Consider the following 6,000-nt stretch of genomic DNA (forward strand, 5'->3'; position numbering starts at 1 on the left):
AGTTGTTTTACCTTAAGCTGCACCTCACGTTTGTTCGAACCTGAAAGAAAACAAAATTATAATATTATACGTATAATTTTTAATAAATTTTGGTTTTAGTCTGTCACTATAAATTTAAGTTTTTTATGTCACCAAATTTATTGTGGATACAACTTTTTATCATCAACTGTATTTTTATTTCTACAACAGGCTAAGATGTCAAATTTTTATTTATGGTATCAATCGATCAGGTTTGTTTTTAGGATGGGATGAGATCCATTGCAAAAGACAAAAGTCAGAAATGATAGTCAAAGTCCGACGTCAACTACTGATGTGGAACACATACGGGCAGAAACAATGCCACTAACGGGAGCACACGCTCACACGCAACTAGCATACAGGGTTAAGCATTCCCTAAGTAAGGCTACAGACGAAAATCGCTAGTAGGCTATATAAACGCCCCATTGTAAAACTGTATCCTCGTCTATCATTCCAAAACTTAATCTTCTTGAGCGGTTGTTCAATATTCTTGCGGTATGCGGCCGGAGCGATAATATAAGTATATCAACTTTAGCGGGCTACAATTGCTATTCAATATTGTCCTGTCTCGTTGGCCAGTAGTCCTAGTAGTAGTACCTTCGAGCTTTTTATGTAAAAGAGGTTATGCCGAAAAGGAATTTGGCGCAGCAGCGCATAATGCAGAGGTGGTGGCATTATAATCACACACCAGGAATACTAATCCACACCTTTTTGTAAAACAAAATATAACTAAATGTCAAAACTAAATGTAACTAAATATAACTAAATGTTATTATATATCTTGTTATAATAATTGGTGACGTTATAAATATTTACCTTCATCTAATGTCTTTCTTTTCGAACGACTCATCACACTATAATTATGTTCTGCAAATACAGAAGAATCTGCAGTACATATGTTGTTGATGATGGTAGGCACCTCAGACTGTTGTATAGCGGGCTTAACTAGAAGAAAACAATACAAATAAATCTACATAATCATTGTTTAGGTACGTACTTCCGAAAATAGGAGACCTAACAATTTCACCACTATTTCATAACTATCGAGACCTTAGAAAAATATTTAGTATTCATGTTTCTCACATGTATTTTAATAAAAAAATAAATTAATGGTAATTGATTCCCTTTTTGATCCAGAATCAAAATACAGAAAAGAAAATACAGCTTTTTATCGCTAAGAGCCCTATATCACACTGGCGATTTACGAAACTCACCGAGACTCAATTAGGTTGTGTTGTTTTATCGCAGAGTTCTTATGGCCACTTCCTATGTCCATCATCAGATAAGCTCGATGGAACCATAATATGTACTGTATTGTCACCCGACTTACATAATAAGTAAGTGAACTTTTAGCTCAACCTAATAATGAGAAGTTGGTCTAGGCTTATAAGATTTGACCCGAACATGCGCACAATATATACGTACATACAAATATTGCTAGAAAAATAAAAGCTTGTAATAAAAACCGGTCAAGAGCAGGTTGAGCCATGCTCAGTGTAGGGCTCCGTAGTTACCATTCTGTCCAAGAGAAGACCTATCCAATAAGTCCAATAACACGTTGGATGTTGTACAGGTTAACATAGGGTTGAAGCGAAAAAAATACGTTTAGGGGAGGTACGCTAAAATAGTTATTTACGATACAAGTGCGGAAAAGAGAAAATTTGAAACGAGTGGCGATAAATTAAAACACGACCGCAGGGAGTGTTTTAAATCGACACGAGTTGCGAATTACCTTTTCGCACGTGTATCGTACAACGTTTTACAGTACATATGGCCCTTTAAACTTTCGACATATGGACGAAAAGTGCTCAGTGCGAGAAAGTAGCACCATATGTACTGTAAAATATTTTTTCACCTCAGCAGCTCGAACAAGCCTACTTTCTTCACTCCCTGGAGTGAGGAAAGTGCGACTTTCCTCACTCCAGGGAGTGAAACAATGTAGCTTTTTAATTTAGTGAAGGCCATGAACTTCATACTACGGTACGGTACGGTACGGTACAAATCTGGGGGCACGGCCGTGCCCCCGCCAAGACGAGACAAAGGGCAAAAGGCAGTGCATATCTTTTCTCGGCACGTTTCGCCGTATTTTCGAACCCTCGTAGTTTCGGCTTGGACAATGCTAGAGAGCTGAAATTTTTTGTATACCATGTACTCAGTAGACTTATCAAAAACACCAAGTTTTATTAAGCTACCTATTATACTTAAAATTTTATAGTACCTTAATTTTCACTGTCCGAAACACATGAAATTCGCGTCATAGAAAATACAGACTACTTCCTGAAGTCTTAGAAGGCTGAAATTTGGCATGTAGGGATGGGTCTGTATGCAGACACATATGGTGACCAGAAATCTGTAACTTTCGCCCTGCAACGCCTTAAAATGGGGGTACCTAAAAATACCTCTAATCCTGAAAACATTGGTTCCTGAAGTCCTAGAATCGTGAAATTTTGTGTGGTAGCAGTGATCGGAATGCTAATACAAAAACAACGGTAAAAAAAACCAAAAAGTTTTCGAAGGCTCGATTTGAACCAGGTTCACGTAAACCAGCCAAAATAGCGCCCTCTATATTGGCACTGTTTCTTGCACGAATTAATAAACTACTGAATATGAAATGACAGCAATTTAGCGGCATACATTAATAGCAACTTTCCATTCCAATAGGGTTTTACCGGTTGTCATTTTTAGAATGAATATCAACTGTAGGTAACATATACCACGGTCTAAAATATAATGTCAAAGTTATGAAACATAATCTGTTCTTTAATTATTTCAAAATAGCTCGCCTAACACTAATCTAATACAGCTACTCAACACTGGATGGCGCCGTAATGAACTTTAAAAAATATATTAAAATCGCTTACTTATCACACGCGAGTGAAGGGCTAAAAAACCGGTATAAGTAAGCTCTCCGATTACGCTTATTTTGTTACGGAGCTTACGGTCAGATTACACTGGTGGGTCCGAGATATCTACACGCCTACAAGTAGCCAGCTGTTGAGAACTCTGTCTGACACACCGGTGACGGCAGTGACGTCCGAAAATAAAAGGTCATATGTGAATGTAAGCTTCCTATTATGATATGACTATTTACCGTTCGCAGTAGCATTTGAGAAGCATAAGTTATTTGACATTTAGGATATCGAATATTTTAGACAAATATAAAGAATAACGACCTGGTGACCTAGCGGTAAGAGCGTGCGACTTTCAATCCGGAGGTCGCGGGTTCAAACCCCGGCTCGTACCAATCAGTTTTTCAAAACTTATGTACGAAATTATATTTATCAGTCGCGTTTCCGTGAAAGAAAACATCGTGAGGAAACGGGACTAATCCTAATAATGGAAATCGCTTTCGTAAAAATTTGTGCCTACGCTTATTACCTATTCTTGGAATTAGTTGCCAAGTGGACCCCAGGCTCCCATTAGCCGTGTCGTGGCTAAAAATGCCGGGATAACGCGGTGACGCGAGATGGTGAACTTTAAACACAAGGGAGGTTCTAGGTTCATCTCGCGAACATAGCCTAAATAAGTGTAGCCTATTAGAAAAAAACATAAAACTGTACTTTTTGTTTTCGGATGTCACAGTACCATCAAACAGTTCCCAACGATTGGCAACTCCCGCCGTGTAGAGATCTCGAAACACCAGAGTAACGCGGCCGTAAGATCCGTAACAATGTATGCATATTCGGAGAGCTCATTTATATACTTCTTGACTCGCGTGTGATAAGTGAGCGATTTTAATATTTTTTCAATAAATTCTGCTCACAAAATTTCGCGAAAATAAGTTGAGTAATACGGACGACTTATACAGAAGAACAGCCGGAGAGCCGGAACGGCGCGCACTTCGCACTCGCTAAATTCAAATTATAATTTAAAAAATACATGTCAAACTAATCGTCGCACTACAAAGCCGCGGTTTTCCAACTGCACCACGATAGCACGTAAGTATGTAATGTACCTACACACCAAAGTTTCTAGATCCCTAGGTGAAATTTGGCTACTTATTCTCCATTAAGAATTAAATATGTTTGCATGTAGATAGAACACATGTCTCAAAAAGAAAAAAATGCCTAATGATATCGAAACCGCTACTTCTTTAGGCGCTGATCTACAAATGACTCCGTGATTTTTTATATTTTCCAAAAATGAAATATGTACTTAGTAGTAAACATGAACACAAAATTCACAAAAATCGATTGAGTGAGCTGAATCGGAGACCTTCACTAACGCTTACTTCATTAAAAACAATTCCGATGATGGTAAAAATGCTTTAAAATTTCTAGAAACTTACAATTTATAATACATAAAATTCCTGACTTTATATAGGCCCTACATAGATTGCGCTAGCAATACGTAAGTTTTATAAAAATCTAATGTTAAAATTTTTATATTATCGTAGATTCTATAAACGAATAATTGTCATTTCTAGCTGGTATATCAACTCTTACAAAAATGAATGAAATCCCACCAAAAACATTTCATGTAAAGTGTTGCCAAGACTAGGTGCATAAAGCTTTTACACTAAAAAGCTATCAGATCCCGTAGTAGGTACCAAGACTTACTCTGTAAGTCCTAACTTTATAAGCTCTAACTGTATAAAGCCAACATCTTGGTCAAACGTACAGTACGGCTTGGCCGTTTCGTTGCAGTCACATAAACACTCCCTCGGTGGACTTGTTGTATAAAGTAGTAACACAAGTCTTTCAAATTCTGAGTGTCAGTAAGGGATTGTCCAATTTGTCCATTTGACAGCAACGAAACGGCCAAGCCGTACTGTACGTTTGACCAAGATGTTGGCTTTATACAGTTAGAGCTTATAAAGTTAGGACTTACAGAGTAAGTCTTGGTACCTACTACGGGATCTGATAGCTTTTTAGTGTAAAAGCTTTATGCACCTAGTCTTGGCAACACTTTACATGAAATGTTTTTGGTGGGATAACTATTTCTAGTCTTTATTCTACCATTTGTCGGCATCATTGTTTTTTATATATCCATATCAAATTGCAGCTTTCTAGTACTAAGGCACATGGCACACTGCGTCCGATTCCGACGTGCAAGCGGAATGTCGCTATAATACGCGCATAGCGTTTTATCGCTAAAATACCGGAGCGATGTGCGAATCGGATGCCTTTCGATCATGTAACAAAGCTACGGACGGACAGACATACAGACAGGCATGTAGACGGACATGGCGAAACTACAAAATAAAAGCTTCCTCGGTATGTAGTTGACTACTACTACTCATGCTCTTCAATCCTATATCACTTCACTTGACATAATAGAAACCATCAAATACCTGGCATAGAAGCAGCAGAATGAAAGATGTGCTGATAGTCAATTCTAGGAGCAAATGTTGGGCGCTGGCAGTGCCTGGTGCCTGAAAGTATTATAAAGCTTATATTTATAAAAAAGAAAACTCCAACGTAATGCTACGACTTATGACATAAAGGGTCAAACTCTTCAGTAGACTTAGAGGTGTCATTCATAATTCTAAACTATATGTACCTACTTCGTATTTTTTACATTAGAAAATTTAGAAAGAAGGTAAGCGATTTTGAAGTGTCTTTTTATTAAAAACACTCTTGAAAAATAAGTCACAGCAAATATATAACAATTATAAATCATAATCATGCAATGAACCTGCTTTCTGTAGGTACCTAGTAACTAACACAGTACGTCAGTATAAATCCAATGCGTTTATGTATTGCCTGCGTATATTATTTTTAACTGTCCCATAGCACGCAAGCGTAGGATTGAGACTAAATTATATTGTTGTCCCTCTACCAGATAAATTAAAAATATAAAACAAATCAAGGACTACCTGAAGGGCTTAAACTTTTTAGCTTCATGCAGAATTTCACCTAAATCAGTTGAATCGGTTCAGTTGTTTAGCCGTGAAAATGATAAAGAGTCAGACAGAAATATTTTCACGTTTATAAGCCACCTCTCAACTGCCTAGCCTCTCGGATCATGAATCGTCAAGCC

Source organism: Cydia strobilella, chromosome 1 (genome assembly GCF_947568885.1).
Source record: "Cydia strobilella chromosome 1, ilCydStro3.1, whole genome shotgun sequence".
NCBI lineage: Eukaryota > Metazoa > Arthropoda > Insecta > Lepidoptera > Tortricidae > Cydia > Cydia strobilella.